Raw genomic sequence first — 18,679 nt, forward strand, 5'->3', positions numbered from 1 at the left:
GGAGTCCACAAAGGTACACGATACGAAGTGAACATCCGGGAGTGACTTGCCCCCCAGATACCCGGGCATAACTGACGGCTACTAAACAAAGGGATCTCACACACAAGCCAGACAGTGCCACCCTCAGAAACGATGGAGCACACAAAAGGGAAGACAATAGACCAAGCTGACATTGGCCAAATGTGCGGGGCGAAGAACCAGAGGATTCAATCAGCCTCCCCCCCGAAGACTACAAGCCTCCCACAAAGGCGGACCCGCCAAAAGACAAATTAGATGTCATACTACAAGAAGTCCGAGGATCACGCAAAGCAATTAAGCAACAACTGGGGACTCTGTCCACAGACCTCAACCTTCTCAAGACAGACCATAAAATACTGGTGGATGCAGTTAAAACCAACACAAAGGAACTAGCTGAGATAGCCACACAACAAGAAGACCACGCAGGAAAAATCATACCACTTCAAAGACCAGTGGAGGTTCTGCAAGAACGAGTCAAGGATGCGGAACGCCACCCCGCTGGAACAATATAAGAATAGTGGGGCTGTCGGAAAACTGTGAAGGAACCCACGCAGCGCAGTTCATAGAAACATGGCTAAAGAAGGAGGTGGCACCGGAGGGGCTTACCAGAATGTTCTGCATAGAAAGGGCCCATAGGGTTCCCACAAGAAGACCAATACCTGGTATGCCACAACGCCCCATAGTATCCCGCATACTCAATTATAAGGACCAAGATACACTCCTCTGTTGTGCCAGAGAGAAGGCACCCTTAATGTACAACAACGCACGCATATCCCTGTTCCCGGACTGTACATTGATGGTGCAGCGCCACAGGGCCTCTTACCAAGAGGTTAAGAAATCCCTCAGGTCAATTAATGTTAAATATGCACTGTTGTTCCCTGCCCGGTTGAAAATAATAGATGACAAAAGAGCCATTTCTTTGATCAACCTGAGGAGGCCTTGAATTGGATCGAGCATAACTTTCCTGATCTGGCAGTGGAAAAGACCCTGTCAAGCATTCTCCCCCGAACACAAAAAAAGGCGGAACAAACAAGGCTGTGAGAAACAATTCCAGAAGAAAATCGGAGAAACCCTGTCACAGGAGCAGGCCTTTGAAGGCCGTAGGGCAGCGATCAACACAGCAACGGTGTTATGCGAAGCTGAACTTGTATTCACCCATGAATCATCAGCCCACACTGGTACTTTCAGATTAGGAGAACAGTCTGACTATTTTCAGCAATCACGCTGCAAACACCGAACGAGCTATAAGATGGACAGTAACTAGACATAATATAGAAAAAACAATATTGAATGGACATAATATCGAAGTGAAAATATAGAATGGACAAAATATCGGAAGGACATAATATAGTGGTTAAAAATATCGAATTGAAGGTAAGTAATATTGATTGTCAAAATATCGAAGTATATAATATAGGCATTAAAATATATCGAATTTTTAATAATATCGATTTTTTTTAAGTGCTTTGCATGTTAGTATATGTGTGCAAAGTGTATATTTTTTTAAGTAATGAATTTTATGTTATTTAATTTTTGCGTAATATAATTCTGTAGCGGGTTGCGGGTTTATATGGGAATAGGGTGGGAAGTAATTTAATTATATAAAATTAAATATTAATTTTTAGGAATTATTAATCATTTTTAATTTAAGTTTGCTTTTTAGTTCTGTAGCAGGTTGTGGGTTTATATGGGAATAGGGTGGGAAGTAATTCAATTGTGATTAAGTTAATATTTTTTGTATTTATTGGTATTGATTTTTAATTTATTGTTAATTAATTTTTAATTGGCAATTGTTTTTGATTAATTGGTAATTAATCTTTATTAATTGATTAATTGATAATTATGTTAATTTTATGAATTTATTTTTCGTAGTGGGTTGTGGGTTTATAGGGGAATAGGGTGGGAAGTAATTTAATTGTAATTAATTACATATCAAAAATATTTTTGTGTATTGATAATTCAATGTTAATTAATTATTAATTGGTAGTTAATTGTATTAATAATTAATTCTGGTATTGAAAATTAATTAGTTATTAATTAATTATGAATATGTAATTAATTTTTAATGTAATTTGAAATTAATTTTAATACATTTTTTATTGGTATGGATATTTAATTTATTTTTATTAATATATTAAATCATTACTTTCCCTAATGTTAAACTCACTGGAATGGGAATAGTAATTTTTACCCCTACGCTATCCAACACTTTCCCTACTGTTGCACTCTCTGGAGTGGGAATAGTCATTTTTACCCCTACGCTATCCAACGCTTTCCCTACTGTTGCACTCACTGGAGTGTGAATAGTCATTTTTACCCCCATGCTATCCAACGCTTTCCCTACTGTTGCACTCTCTAGAGGTGGAATAGTAATTTTTACCTTCTCGCTATCCAACGCTTTCCCAACTGCACTCTCTGGAGTGGGAATAGTAATTTTTACCCCTAGACCATCCAATGCTTTCTCTACTGTTGCACTTCCTGGAGTGGGAATAGTCATTCTTATCCTCCCGCTATCCAACGCTTTCCCTACTGTTGCACTCAGTGGAGTGGGAATAGTAATCTTTACCCCTACGCTATTCAACACTTTCCCTACTTTTGCACTCTCTGGAGTGGAAGTAGTATTTTTTACCCCTACGCTATCTAATGCTTTCCCTACTGTTGCACTCTCTGAAGTGGGAATAGTAAATGTTACCCCTACGCTATTCAACGCTCTCCCTACTGTTGCACAATTTAGAGTGGGAATAGTAAATTGTACCCTCCTGCTATCCAACGCTTTCCCTACTGTTGCACTCTCTGGAGTGAGAATAGTAATTTTTACCTCTACGCTATCCAATGCTTTCCCTGCTGTTGCACTCACTGGAGTGGGAATAGTGATTTTTGCCCTCCCGCTATCCAACGCTTTCCTTACTGTTGCACTCACTTGAGTGGTAATAGCAAATTTTACCCTCCCGCTATCCTACGGTAAAAAGATTGCATATTTTGTATTAATATTACGTTAAAAAAAAAAAAAAAAATATATATATATATATATATATATATATATATATATATATATATATATATATACATATATATATATATATGTATTAAAAAAGAAAATTGTATGTTTCTTTTTTTAACTTACATTAATTATTTATTAACTTTAAGGTTATTTAATTTGTTTAAGTATGTTTTAGTTAATTATATTTATTATTTCATTAATTTTAAATTACTTTTAAGACATTTTAAAAAATTCGATATTTTGACTAATTATATTTTTACAACAATATTTTTGATTCAATATTTTTGTACCTACCTGTTTGTAGATAGAAATTCGATATTTTTGTATTCGATATTTTATCCTCGATATTATGTCAGATCGATATTTTCCTCATCGATATTCTGTCAGTGATCCAAGATTGACAATTAGGCGAATGTCACTCCACACTGTCTGCGAAATGTTGAAGTATAATAGAACTTTTGATTAATCCAAACCAACCCTACTATGAACACTAATGGGACAGTAGAGTGACACACACATTTAGCAGAAAAGTGAAGAGGGAAAGGATAGTGGAGGATAGGCAAACCCCGGGCATAACACATAACCTGCTGGGGATCCCAATTATCCCTTGCTTCCCACGCACATATCCAACTCCCATATTTATTAAACATTACAAAAATGACACCAGAGGCGGCCCCGGGAGCCCCCCCCTTTTTTTGTCTTTCTGTATTAAGAATATAAGACCGCCGCTAAACTTATCACAAGCGGAAGCCATAGGTTTGCATTATAGAACCCCATTAGCAAAAGCGCAGTTTCACAAAGTTCACATGTTTTGCTGAGATAGTTTGGTCACACAAAGTTCAGAATTCGGACCGAGTATTGGGTTTTCCTAAGTTATATTTCCTCCCTGGGTCCACTGGTATTTGCCCCCAACTACAAAATATACTTGGACCTACCTAACATTTGCAACGCATGAAAATAAAGCAAGACAGGAAATACACACATGGAAACAAAGGGTTTATACAACATACCCACATGGAATGTCCGGGGCATGGGCTCCATACATAAGCTGCATAGAATAAACGCATAACTACGCTGGTGTAATATTCACATTGATATCTACGGGAAACACACATAACCAACACTGAGGCCCTCAAGCTTCAAAAGAAATGGAGGGGGCAGGTACACAATACGTCGTACTCCGCTTATGCACAAGGAACTATAATTTGGATCAGGGCTGGAGTTCCGTTTGAAGTCTTAGAAAAACGAATAGACTGTAATGGACGATACATCTTCCTCCGACGTAACCTAGATGGTACATAAGTAATGCTAGGAAACATATACGCCCCTAATGCGGAACAAAAAAGGTTCCTCACACAACTCAACGTATCAGTAGCAAATTGGTGTAACTATCCTGGGGTAATAGGAGGGGCTTTCAATACAGTGTTAGATACGATACTCGACCGATCGCAGTCTCCTGTACTGGGTGCAGCATCAGTCCGCCTAGTCAAAGCCCTCCACACCTGGGTGCAGGGATGGTCGCTGTCAGATTTCTGGCACAGTAAACATAAGTACATGAGAGAATACTCATTTTATTCCCCACCACACTCATTACACACACAAATAGATCGTATAATATGCACCTCTTCGCCTTTGCTCCAGATAACACACACCACCTACCTCTGAAAGGCACTACCTGACCATAATCCAATAGCATTGACTCTCACATGGGGTCAGATCCCCAGCCCAGTCCCAACTTGGAGACTAGCCCCATATGTCCTGGAGGATAATGTGTTCCGCGATCGCTACAACTAAAAATAACTACTTCCAAGAAAACCCAGGCACCGCATCCTCCAGCCTGCCTGAATGGGAAGTGTTGGAACTGGGGTCACCAGTCCCCTAGGGTAGCATGGCACGAGCGGGTAGGCATCCGAAAGCACATGTGTTAAGCAACCATGCAGCACACGCAACCACTGAGTCAGAAACCTGGGCACGCAATTAGTGACACCACTCCAGTGAGTTTGTGTAAAAACTCAAGTTAACTTTATTAAGATAGAGCAGGATCAGGGTATTAGGAATTCGTTAGAGTAGTTAGCTTAACAGCCTACTTTCCAAATGCATATGTTTCAAACCTCACATTAAATACTGGGTGCATAAATATTAAATATGCCATAAATATTAAAATATTAGATTATTAAATATTTGAAGAACGCAGGCCTGACCTCAGCCTTGCTCTGGGCCAGCACCTGAAAGTAGTACATTAAGGAATTATAACAGGAAGCATGTAAATACATAACAGTAGGCTTTCTAGTAAATTTAGTACGTGGAAGAAAACATTTCATTTATCCCACATTACCCATTTCATCATAAAATTAGCTTCATAGCTCTCTTTCCCGACACCTGTGTGTCAACACTTGGCATTAAACTTCAGTTGCATAAATATTAGGTATTCCATAAATATTAAATATTGGATAACTCCATATTTAGTAAAACTCAGGCCCGACCTATGCCTTGCTCCTGGTCAGCACCTGCATCAGAAACATTAAACGACATTCAGATAACATTGCATCCCATTCAGGATAAGTTTGGCAACAAGGGCATAAATATCTCCTTCAAAGCTTTCCATCAGTACCTTTCAATACTCTTATCTGGAAAGAAATAACATTTCCTAGCTGGAGGAATAAATGGTGCCTTAAATAAGAGTAAAATATCTCCTTCAAAGCTTTCCATCAGTACCTTTCAATACTCTTATCTGGAAAGAAATAACATTTCCTAGCTGGAGGAATAAATGGTGCCTCAAATAAGAGTAAAATATCTCCTCAATGGTAGAACATCTCATTTGTGTAGAATATCCTTTTCCTGGGCATAGAACGCTTTAGCCCAGCAACAGTACTCTTTTAGGACCTGCCTAACGCAGGTTTGACCAGCAAATTCCCCTTTTCATTCCTCAGCACTAAGTCTGTAGTAGCTGAAAGTACCTCGGGAACTCTGCACTAGGCAGGAACATCTAACACCTTCCTATGCAGGAGTAACCCACTTTAGGGAAAATCAGGCAACCTCTTATTAGGTAATTATCAACAGGTCATTACTCAATACTCAACATGCCATAAGGCTCTAATTGACAAAGCGTCAAGCAAAGGTGGAACATTCCCTTGCCAGTGAGTAAACATCTCATTTAGTCGGAGTACAACTTTTCATTGGGCAACTACACATCTCCTAATGCATGAATGAGCAGTGTATCACTCCTAGGAATCAGGAAAATCTCATGAGGGCAAATGAAAAACATTTATCATCAATGCAGCACATTTAGATAATTATTACACTGCAGGAGTAAAACGTTTTCTTAGCAGAGGTCCCTCGATGGCCTTCAGGGGCCCAGTTACCAATTTTCCCCAGGGAGGGGCGAACTCGGGTCTCATGCGACCTTCCGCCCTCCTCCCCAGGGGTTTACCTGCCTTCTTCGGCCCTTCCCGGGTCCTTGCGTTGATCACAGGCAAAAGGGGAGGGCTCCGCTTGGTTCCGGCCCTCGCTCTGCCTCCGGGGGCCCGGGGTTTATTCAGGGACAACCTCGGGGGAGACCCAACATTTCGGAGGGGGCTCTTGCTCTTTACGAGCTCTGGCGCTGCAGTCTCTCACAGTCTCCGGCTGCAATGACGGGGGCGTGGCCGGTGACACGGCGGCGTTCCCTCGTCACGTGACACGGGATCTCCTCGGCCTCAGGGCCTAACGCGGCCCTCACGGTCTCCGGCGGCCCTCTCCTCACATCGGGGGCTGCCGCAACGAGGCAATTAACAGCAGGAAGGCCCTCCAGTCGAACCGGGCCCGCGGCGGTGATTGTCCAGTCAGCGCCTCAGCAGGGGCTACAGGTAGGCGCTTGGAGGGGACTTCGTAGCGCTTTAAGGGCAGCGCTTTACAGGCACTTTACAGCGCTCTGAGGGAGCAGGTTGCAGCACTCCTCCAGCGCTTCAGCAGGGGGTCATCAAAGGAGCGATCAACAACGCTTGGGCAGATTGCTTCACAGCGCTTTACAGGCACTCCACAGCGCTCCGATGGGCCACAGCAGGCGATTACCACAGCGCTCATCAATTACTTCGTAGCGCTCAGTTGGAGGCCCAGCAGGGGTGGTACAGCGCATTCCTCCTCACAGCGCTTTACAAAGTCAATTACAGCTGGCAAGCGCTTCCCAGGGGACACAGCAATTCTTCACCAGTCAAGCGCTTGGAAGGGCAATGTAGCGCTTGAGCAGTTCTAGGATAGCGCTTCCTCAGTTACTTCACGACGCTCCCCACAGGCAGACATCCTAAGCTTAAGCGCTTTATAGACAGCAGGGGGCTGCAGTTCAGGCAAATATAGCGCTTCAGGATTCTAGCGCTTCACAAGACAGCGCTTCGCCTAGGGCAACCCCATAGGGCAGTCCAGCACTTGGGGCACTTCACAGCGCTTTACAGGGGGGGGGGCAACTTCCACAGCCCTGCAGGCAATTCACAGCGCTCCCACAGGACACAGCAACGGTAGATTAGCGCAGGGACCCCAGGTGGCGTCAGGGGCACAAGGAGCAACACAGCGCCAATACCTGGGAAGTTCCTCAACAGTCCTGTGGGGATTTAGTTCTCTTCTTGGCGTGATGTTTCTTGCGCCCTTAGTTCAGTTACGTGGTTTCTGGTTCCTTGATTTCTTCTTGGCGCAGCTGTTTCTGGCGCCCTTGTAAATAGCAGTTGGGTTCTTGTTTCCTTGAAGGGGGTTAAGTTGGTGGCTGATGTTGGATCTCCTCAGCCAATCCCCTCAAGTGGTCCCTGGGGGTTCCCTTCCGCCGGGCTAGGTCAGGGGGGATTTACAGGTGTGCTCAATACTTGAAAGGCAGCACTCAAAGTACTGTCACTTCCAGCATCATAGTCCCTGACTAGGCCCCTCTGCCTAAACTCCTGTGTAGGTTCCTCCCCCAGGTCCTCCCCTCAGCTTCTCTCCTTCTTCTCCCTTCTCTCCTCAGGAAAGTTCCCTCCCTTTCCTTTTATAGAGCCAGTTGACAGTTGGTAGTGTCAGTTGGTGTCAGTTGGTGTCAGTTGGTGTCACCTCACCTCTCCCAGAAGGTTCCAGGTGGTTCTAGTAGGTTCCATCATTCTACCTGTGGACAGGCTGGCAGGCTAAGATGGATACATTGCCTGAGGGTTCCAGCCTGCCCCTGGCTACTAGAATGCGCCCTCTAAACCACGCTGCTGCAGCAGAGGTCTGTGGCGGCCATGTTAGGTGTAGAAGGTACCTGCATTTTAACACTAGTTTTAAACTAAACAGGGCATTCTCCACCACCCAAGGCCTATACACTGTTGTTTCCATAGGGGCATCCTAAATTAACAGGGGATAAAAAGCGAAAAATTTCTGGGGAAAGGGCCAAGTCTCACACATCTCCCCCCCAGCCAAAAGCCAGGGTAGACTGGTCATTACCTTGACGGGCTTCCCTGCTTGGGGCGGAAAAAGGTGGACGCAGGCCCAATACCACCATGACATCCTCGCTAATCCAACCACCCCACTGGTGTTCCTAGTGGGATGCGGCCAGGACAGACCTCCAATCCAGATGTCTCTGGCCCTTACTCTCTCTCAGAGTGGGGGGCAGTCGCCCCAGGCCCGTGGTACCTTTTTCCACTCTCCTCCTCAACCTAGGGTCTAAACCCTTAAGTTGAATTGGTGACAGGGGCGAGACCTATCTCTCCCTGCACCCCCTCCCAGGGTTCCGCACCCTCCCACCTGGAGTAGTACCCCTGAGAGTCACAACCGGGGGAACTCTGAATACAGAGATTCCTCCCGCCAGGTCAGGCAACCCCTGAACCTGGCCACCCAACCCAGGATCTTAACCCCGTGGCTGGACTGGTGCCAGAGGTGAGTCCATCCTCCCTCTGCACCCCCTCCCAGAGTTCCGCACCCTCCTCCCCGGATAGGTACCCCTGGAAGTCACAACAACTGGGGGGACTCTGAATACAGAGGTTCCTCCCGCCAGGTCAGGCAACCCCTGAACCTGGCCACCCAACCCAGGATCTGAACCCCGTGGCTGGCCCGGTGCCAGAGGAGAGTCCATCCTCCCTCTGCACCCCCTCCCAGAGTTCCGCACCCTCCCACCTGGAGTAGTACCCCTGAGAGTCACAACCGGAGGAACTCTGAATACAGAGATTCCTCCCGCCAGGTCAGGCAACCCCTGAACCTGGCCACCCAACCCAGGATCTTAACCCCGTGGCTGGACTGGTGCCAGAGGTGAGTCCATCCTCCCTCTGCACCCCCTCCCAGAGTTCCGCACCCTCCTCCCCGGATAGGTACCCCTGGAAGTCACATTGGTAGGGTCCATAGTTACTGGTACCCCACCCTCCAGGTGAGGCAATCCCTGCACCTGAAACCCCAGTCCAGGTTCTACACCCCGTGACTGGTCCAAACCCCGAACCTCGGGTACGCTGCCACCATGGAAGTACCTGGCACACATGTATTCAAGGTCTTCAGCTCTGTCTCTGTTAGCTGAAGCCTGTGCACCAGCTTCCCTTCCTTTGCAAGGCTCACACTCTCCCTTTTCTGCTCTAACCTCTTTGACGACACACCCCCCCTTCCAAGGTTCTCTGGTGTGACCGCCTCCCTGGGTGTGACCTGCCCCTCCTGTCCCCATCCCCTCTCCCCTCTGGGTGGGCTCCTACCCGTGCCCCAAAGTGGTACGGAGTTCCTTCTTCCCTCCGCCCAACAGGCACCCCCATCCCCTGACACAACACTCCAGTGCCAGGTGAGGACTCAGATAATTCAGGAAAAAGGTTCTAGGATGTGGCGACAGAATGAGGTCCAACAGGCCCTGATACACTCACAGGCTAGACAGTGGAGGGGTCAATTCCTAAGGCTTGCACACACAATAATTGTGCAGCCCAATTGCTGTGCACCCTGTCCCAATGGAGGGTGCTGCATGGTCACAGGTCCTGGATCCCACCGCTCGACACCAATATGTTGGAACTGGGGTCACCAGTCCCCTAGGGTAGCATGGCACGAGCGGGTAGGCATCCGAAAGCACATGTGTTAAGCAACCATGCAGCACACGCAACCACTGAGTCAGAAACCTGGGCACGCAATTAGTGACACCACTCCAGTGAGTTTGTGTAAAAACTCAAGTTAACTTTATTAAGATAGAGCAGGATCAGGGTATTAGGAATTCGTTAGAGTAGTTAGCTTAACAGCCTACTTTCCAAATGCATATGTTTCAAACCTCACATTAAATACTGGGTGCATAAATATTAAATATGCCATAAATATTAAAATATTAGATTATTAAATATTTGAAGAACGCAGGCCTGACCTCAGCCTTGCTCTGGGCCAGCACCTGAAAGTAGTACATTAAGGAATTATAACAGGAAGCATGTAAATACATAACAGTAGGCTTTCTAGTGAATTTAGTACGTGGAAGAAAACATTTCATTTATCCCACATTACCCATTTCATCATAAAATTAGCTTCATAGCTCTCTTTCCCGACACCTGTGTGTCAACACTTGGCATTAAACTTCAGTTGCATAAATATTAGGTATTCCATAAATATTAAATATTGGATAACTCCATATTTAGTAAAACTCAGGCCTGACCTATGCCTTGCTCCTGGTCAGCACCTGCATCAGAAACATTAAACGACATTCAGATAACATTGCATCCCATTCAGGATAAGTTTGGCAACAAGGGCATAAATATCTCCTTCAAAGCTTTCCATCAGTACCTTTCAATACTCTTATCTGGAAAGAAATAACATTTCCTAGCTGGAGGAATAAATGGTGCCTTAAATAAGAGTAAAATATCTCCTTCAAAGCTTTCCATCAGTACCTTTCAATACTCTTATCTGGAAAGAAATAACATTTCCTAGCTGGAGGAATAAATGGTGCCTCAAATAAGAGTAAAATATCTCCTCAATGGTAGAACATCTCATTTGTGTAGAATATCCTTTTCCTGGGCATAGAACGCTTTAGCCCAGCAACAGTACTCTTTTAGGACCTGCCTAACGCAGGTTTGACCAGCAAATTCCCCTTTTCATTCCTCAGCACTAAGTCTGTAGTAGCTGAAAGTACCTCGGGAACTCTGCACTAGGCAGGAACATCTAACACCTTCCTATGCAGGAGTAACCCACTTTAGGGAAAATCAGGCAACCTCTTATTAGGTAATTATCAACAGGTCATTACTCAATACTCAACATGCCATAAGGCTCTAATTGACAAAGCGTCAAGCAAAGGTGGAACATTCCCTTGCCAGTGAGTAAACATCTCATTTAGTCGGAGTACAACTTTTCATTGGGCAACTACAAATCTCCTAATGCATGAATGAGCAGTGTATCACTCCTAGGAATCAGGAAAATCTCATGAGGGCAAATGAAAAACATTTATCATCAATGCAGCACATTTAGATAATTATTACACTGCAGGAGTAAAACGTTTTCTTAGCAGAGGTCCCTCGATGGCCTTCAGGGGCCCAGTTACCAATTTTCCCCAGGGAGGGGCGAACTCGGGTCTCATGCGACCTTCCGCCCTCCTCCCCAGGGGTTTACCTGCCTTCTTCGGCCCTTCCCGGGTCCTTGCGTTGCTCACAGGCAAAAGGGGAGGGCTCCGCTTGGTTCCGGCCCTCGCTCTGCCTCCGGGGGCCCGGGGTTTATTCAGGGACAACCTCGGGGGAGACCCAACATTTCGGAGGGGGCTCTTGCTCTTTACGAGCTCTGGCGCTGCAGTCTCTCACAGTCTCCGGCTGCAATGACGGGGGCGTGGCCGGTGACACGGCGGCGTTCCCTCGTCACGTGACACGGGATCTCCTCGGCCTCAGGGCCTAACGCGGCCCTCACGGTCTCCGGCGGCCCTCTCCTCACATCGGGGGCTGCCGCAACGAGGCAATTAACAGCAGGAAGGCCCTCCAGTCGAACCGGGCCCGCGGCGGTGATTGTCCAGTTAGCGCCTCAGCAGGGGCTACAGGTAGGCGCTTGGAGGGGACTTCGTAGCGCTTTAAGGGCAGCGCTTTACAGGCACTTTACAGCGCTCTGAGGGAGCAGGTTGCAGCACTCCTCCAGCGCTTCAGCAGGGGGTCATCAAAGGAGCGATCAACAACGCTTGGGCAGATTGCTTCACAGCGCTTTACAGGCACTCCACAGCGCTCCGATGGGCCACAGCAGGCGATTACCACAGCGCTCATCAATTACTTCGTAGCGCTCAGTTGGAGGCCCAGCAGGGGTGGTACAGCGCATTCCTCCTCACAGCGCTTTACAAAGTCAATTACAGCTGGCAAGCGCTTCCCAGGGGACACAGCAATTCTTCACCAGTCAAGCGCTTGGAAGGGCAATGTAGCGCTTGAGCAGTTCTAGGATAGCGCTTCCTCAGTTACTTCACGACGCTCCCCACAGGCAGACATCCTAAGCTTAAGCGCTTTATAGACAGCAGGGGGCTGCAGTTCAGGCAAATTTAGCGCTTCAGGATTCTAGCGCTTCACAAGACAGCGCTTCGCCTAGGGCAACCCCATAGGGCAGTCCAGCACTTGGGGCACTTCACAGCGCTTTACAGGGGGGGGGGGCAACTTCCACAGCCCTGCAGGCAATTCACAGCGCTCCCACAGGACACAGCAACGGTAGATTAGCGCAGGGACCCCAGGTGGCGTCAGGGGCACAAGGAGCAACACAGCGCCAATACCTGGGAAGTTCCTCAACAGTCCTGTGGGGATTTAGTTCTCTTCTTGGCGTGATGTTTCTTGCGCCCTTAGTTCAGTTACGTGGTTTCTGGTTCCTTGATTTCTTCTTGGCGCAGCTGTTTCTGGCGCCCTTGTAAATAGCAGTTGGGTTCTTGTTTCCTTGAAGGGGGTTAAGTTGGTGGCTGATGTTGGATCTCCTCAGCCAATCCCCTCAAGTGGTCCCTGGGGGTTCCCTTCCGCCGGGCTAGGTCAGGGGGGATTTACAGGTGTGCTCAATACTTGAAAGGCAGCACTCAAAGTACTGTCACTTCCAGCATCATAGTCCCTGACTAGGCCCCTCTGCCTAAACTCCTGTGTAGGTTCCTCCCCCAGGTCCTCCCCTCAGCTTCTCTCCTTCTTCTCCCTTCTCTCCTCAGGAAAGTTCCCTCCCTTTCCTTTTATAGAGCCAGTTGACAGTTGGTAGTGTCAGTTGGTGTCAGTTGGTGTCAGTTGGTGTCACCTCACCTCTCCCAGAAGGTTCCAGGTGGTTCTAGTAGGTTCCATCATTCTACCTGTGGACAGGCTGGCAGGCTAAGATGGATACATTGCCTGAGGGTTCCAGCCTGCCCCTGGCTACTAGAATGCGCCCTCTAAACCACGCTGCTGCAGCAGAGGTCTGTGGCGGCCATGTTAGGTGTAGAAGGTACCTGCATTTTAACACTAGTTTTAAACTAAACAGGGCATTCTCCACCACCCAAGGCCTATACACTGTTGTTTCCATAGGGGCATCCTAAATTAACAGGGGATAAAAAGCGAAAAATTTCTGGGGAAAGGGCCAAGTCTCACAGGAAGCATTTAAAATAGTTAGACCTCCATCAGCACCATAACAGGGGTACAACGCTCAATATATAACGAGTTAAAGAAGGTCGAAGCGGGGTTGAAAAGGCTACAGCAGGAGGCAGTACTGGACGCAGGGAAGGCACCGGAGCTCCAAGAAGCACGTATTGAATATGCTGAGTTACTAGAAAGGCTAAGAACTGTAGATCAACGCACATACATCCAGAAGGTACACACAGACGTGGACAGACCTGGTACACTACTAGCACGTTTGCTTAAGCAGCCTCTAATACCCACCCCCATATTAGAAATGAATACTCCAACTGAACCCCATGTCACCACACATAGGGAAATCAACACTGCATTTCTTAATTATTCTAAAGACTTGTATACAGCCCTCCATCACCAAACTCACAGGGAGTGGCGGACTTTCATGGTAGTGTCACCATCCATCAGGTAATGGCAGAGGATAAGGATGACCTGGAGGCACCAATAACATTTTGAGATCAGGGAGGCCATTAGGGAGCTCCCCGGTAATAAAACACTGGGCCTTGACGGACTCCCAGTGGCATTCTAAGACGCGTTTGTGAATAAAGTGACCCCCCAGCTGTTACGTATGTATCAGACAGCACTGCAGGAGGGCGGGCTACCCCTGTCCACAGCATAAGCTCTTGTGACATTGCTGCCTGGTAGGGACCCTACAGATATTATGGCTTAAAAACCTTTATCGCTATTAAACACTGAGTATAAAATATTAAGTAAAATATTAGCCAGTCGCTTACTCACATTGCTACCAAAACTCGTCCACACAGATCAATGTGGCTTCATACCTGGCCGCTGCACTTCCTTGAACATACGGAGGTTGTATCATGTAATGTATGCCGCCCCTAGTGACCTTCAGGTGGCGGGATGCATCTCATTCGATCTGCATCAGGCGTTCAACACCTCGGGTTGGGAGTACATCTTGGCTGCTCTAAACAGGTTTGGCATCCCCCCAGGATATACAAAATGGACTAGGCTAATACACGCATCTCCTACTGCACGAGCACGTACAGGGGCACACATCTCAGAGCAATATACAGTACACAGGTGAACAGGACAAGGATGCCCCCTGTCCCCAATACTGTTTGTCCTTGCTTTGGAACCTCTAGCTCAAAAGATGCAACAAGAGGCGCTGAACTGGGAACTACCTGCTGGTCCTACAACACATGTACTGTCGCTCTATGTTGACGACATAAATGTCAAAGACCTACAAAAGAATCTACAACACAGAGCTCAAATCTTCACAACATTTGAACAAATCTCAGTATTAGCAATAAACACTAATAAATCACATGCCATATTCTTTAGAAATGGCCTTCAGTTCCTAGAAATTACTTTAGGAGACAAAACGCTTAAGGTCGCCTCCAACACCTTCACATATTTAGGGGTGCAAATATATGGGGACACCCAGGACTTGCTGTAAGGGAACCTCTAGAAAGCCATCTCCAATCTGTGCTCACAAATAGCATTTTGGGTGTCCCTCCCCTTGTCGGTGGCAGGGCGTGTTACGATATCAAAAATGATAGTGCTCCCAAGAATACTGTATTATTTTACTAACCTACCAGTAGTTGTACCTGCATCATATTTCAAAACTCAGAGCATGTTCCTAACAGAACTGATATGGGGTACGGAACGTAGACGTGTATGGTTAACCAAACTACAACTGCCGACGGATAAAGGGGGGTTGGGAGCATCAGACTTCAAATCCTACTGCTTAGCGAGCCAATTGCAATGGCTGTCATATTGGTTAGCAGGCCACAAGTTCCATGAAATAGCCTACACACCCGTGGACTCGAGCTTGGGGTATTACATTTACTATTACACCCACAGACGCACACTCCGGTACAGGCCCCATTATTATTGAGCATTGCCCTTATATACTGGAAAAAATCCCCTAAATATATGAGAAGGGCCATTCCATATGCACCAAATATACCTTTCCTGCGTCTCCCCACCCCAACGGGTGCCGAGACATTCCGGCACCTACACGTATAGGAACAAGCTGGAGCGTCCACGATAGGGACGCTATTTGGAAATGGTATGTTACTTAATCACACAGACTTCACAAATATTCACGGTCTTCCAGGCTCCCTGTTTCTCACACACACCAATATAACACAATATGTAAAATGGCACTGGGCCCCAAATAGTGTTGAACCCGCCACTCATGAATTTGTGCATGCAGTACACCTGATGGGCAATGGTAGACACCTGACGCTTTGGCTCTACAGTGGACTGCGAACCCATCTAGAAGTGCCGCTGACCCACCTGCGAGACAGGTGGGGACAGGATATTGGAAGGGATCAGCAAGGTTAGGAATGGGATATAATCGTGACATTCCCTAAGAAAGTCTCAGGCAACCCAGGTTCAAACTAATACAATTTATGATACTGCACAGAGCCTACGTCACACAACACAGACTCCACGCCATATACCCAACGGTGCCCTCAGAATGCACCAGGTGCCATGAACAAGATGCAAATCTAACTAATGCACATGTTGTGGTCCTGCTCCTCCCTGTCAAATTTAGGTCACAAGTAGCAGAAGTTATCAGGGAGACGGTGGGAGGCACTAACCACTACTCAGCGGAGAAGTGCCTATTGGGCCTGCACCCCCGACCCAAGAAACGCACTGTAAAGTCTAGATTTGAAGATTTAGCCCTTCCACTTGCGAAACCCCAAATAAGGAAGCGTTGGAAGTCAACATCCCCCTGAATGTCTCAGCTTAGTCAAAAGATGTTACACAATGGGGTAGGGAAGAGAGTGGAGCACTCCGCAGGGAGGAATATAGAGGTCTGCAGAAGAAAAGGGTAGCGATGGACTGGGATACCCTAACTGAAGCTTTCACAGCCGTAGATCTACCGACCGCTTGAGTATACCAACATGTTTCCCTAGCAACACGCAATAATTTAATTAGCTCTGTCCCAGAGCTGAGCACGATCGCACAGAGATGCATAACTGAATCATGGGACATGCACACATACCCCACTCAAGATACCTTTTCTTCTAAATATACGGGATCATGCCCCCGGACAACCACATAGGCCGCATCAAATGGACATACAAACTGCATCCAAACGATATTCAAACTTCAAGAACAAAAGCAATGTTAGTCCGCACACTCAGCTGAATCATGGGGGGCCACCGGTGGAATAGGTAGAGATGGGGGGTGGGCATGGGAGGGATGGAGTTACAATTGTGTTTTAGTTTTAAATGTAAGATACAACTATCCTGCAAGGTAACGTGAAGTAATATGAGCGTTAAATCTGGAAAAGAGGTATGGTAATTATGATCGCCAATGTCTGTGTCTAATTAAAGCGAGAGATGATTTATGTGGAAAAATAAGGTGTTCGGACCTAACTATCCGTATTATAAATAACATCTATACCATTACCTATTGTAGAATGTATTTGAGAAATGCTAATAAAGTTTGTCTTACAAGAAACAAAGCCAATGTGTGACCAAAAAACTTTTAAGCCAGCTGCTGTACATTAGCAAAGAGGATCAGACTCTGTTTTCTGTGGGGATCTTACAGAAGGTAAGGGTAGAATGGAAGCAATAAAATAATATCTATGGCCATTTTGAGGAGAGATCAGAACTAGGCATGAGTCAACTAGAGTGGGGAAATTCGAACCACCAAGACTTTCTAAGAATCTGAGCTGGGGATGCTAAAAAAGAGAGGCAATTGTGAGTTCAAACAATGAGCAAAGTTTGGAAAACTACTGTGTGAAGTCTCCTGTTATGAAGGAACCTGTAGTGCCTACCTGCCACTATGTGAATACCAGGAAGAAATTCTGCATAAGTGAAATTTTTTGATGGGGACAGAACTCCCAAAAAGCCTCTGCCAACCGTACCAAGGGTATAGTCTGGGTGCCTTCCAGATGTTTTATGTATTGAACCGCTGAAATGTTGTTCACCCCCCAAATGTATGATCAAATGTGCCCTGACCTATGTGAAGTTGAAAAGCAAGGGAGCCTGCAAAACAATCTAAGCAATTTCTATGCGTTGACAATTCATTTACAGACTATACCCCACCAGTTGAGTACTTAATACTCAAGAACCTCATCTCATATGACTAAGACTAGATCTAGTGCTCTGGCAAAGATAGTAGATCCCTTCAAAGCAACTGAATGGTCTTACCACCATGTAATCTCTTCTTGAATATATTCAGCTATTAGTACTGTGACTCTACAGAGCTGTGGAAGCTTTGAGGGTCCTTCAGGAAGATGGTAGAGAGGATCTGATTAAATTGGGAGTCTTAGAGCAGGCATGGGTTTCTTTACAACTCCCGAAACTGGTGTCATCTGAAGGAGTTACAGCGGCTGTGATGGCATGTTCACAACTGCAGCAAAAATCTGGGAAATGTAGGGCAAGAAAAGATTCCTATTGTGTAATGGCGGGCAATCATTGGTAACCTGACTAGTGAGGATAGCTTAGGTTTGGCAGGGCGCTCACCTTCCACTGTCCCAGTGGCAGGTCAAATTTGACATAGCACTTCCAGGACATAGAAGAAGAGAGGAGGCTCGTTGCTTGAACGAGTTGTTGGTATGGATCAGGGGCGACAGCGGTGACACACCATAGGGGTGGGCTTTTGCTTCTGCAACAATAGGGGCAAGACATGCTGCCAACAGCTGAGAACACGTGTTATGCGCAAGTGGGAAAGTAACACCAAAGATGGTTGTGCCAATGCACATACAGTATGGGCCGAATGTAATATCGGATTCGGCAGAAAAGGTGAGGTTAGGGGCAGCAACCATGAGGGATCAATGTATACATGTTTCACAAGATGTTGGTGTTGGGCATGTAAGGCAGGGGAAGGGGGCTGGAGAATTTGCATGGGGACCTATAACTTTGGTCGAGAGACCGGTTGACATCATGATAAACAAAGTACAGAGGTGAGATGTGGACAACAGCGATATGTCCACAAAAAGGGTAGTAAAACTGTATTTGGGTGGCCAGATGCAGAGGTCAGTAACAGGCTTAGAAAGTCATAATGAAGTGCAAGGGATAGGTAGGGAGGTGTATTATGCAAGTGGGTGTGGATTACAGGTCCTGTAGAGAGAGAAGAACAAGGACAGTCTGGAGTGACTGGTTGGGCCGCTGGTTGTGATGTGCTGTTCAGGTCTGGCAGCCGGAGTGAAAGGGCTGTTACAATGCTGAAA

Source organism: Lissotriton helveticus, chromosome 6 (assembly GCF_964261635.1).
Source record: "Lissotriton helveticus chromosome 6, aLisHel1.1, whole genome shotgun sequence".
NCBI lineage: Eukaryota > Metazoa > Chordata > Amphibia > Caudata > Salamandridae > Lissotriton > Lissotriton helveticus.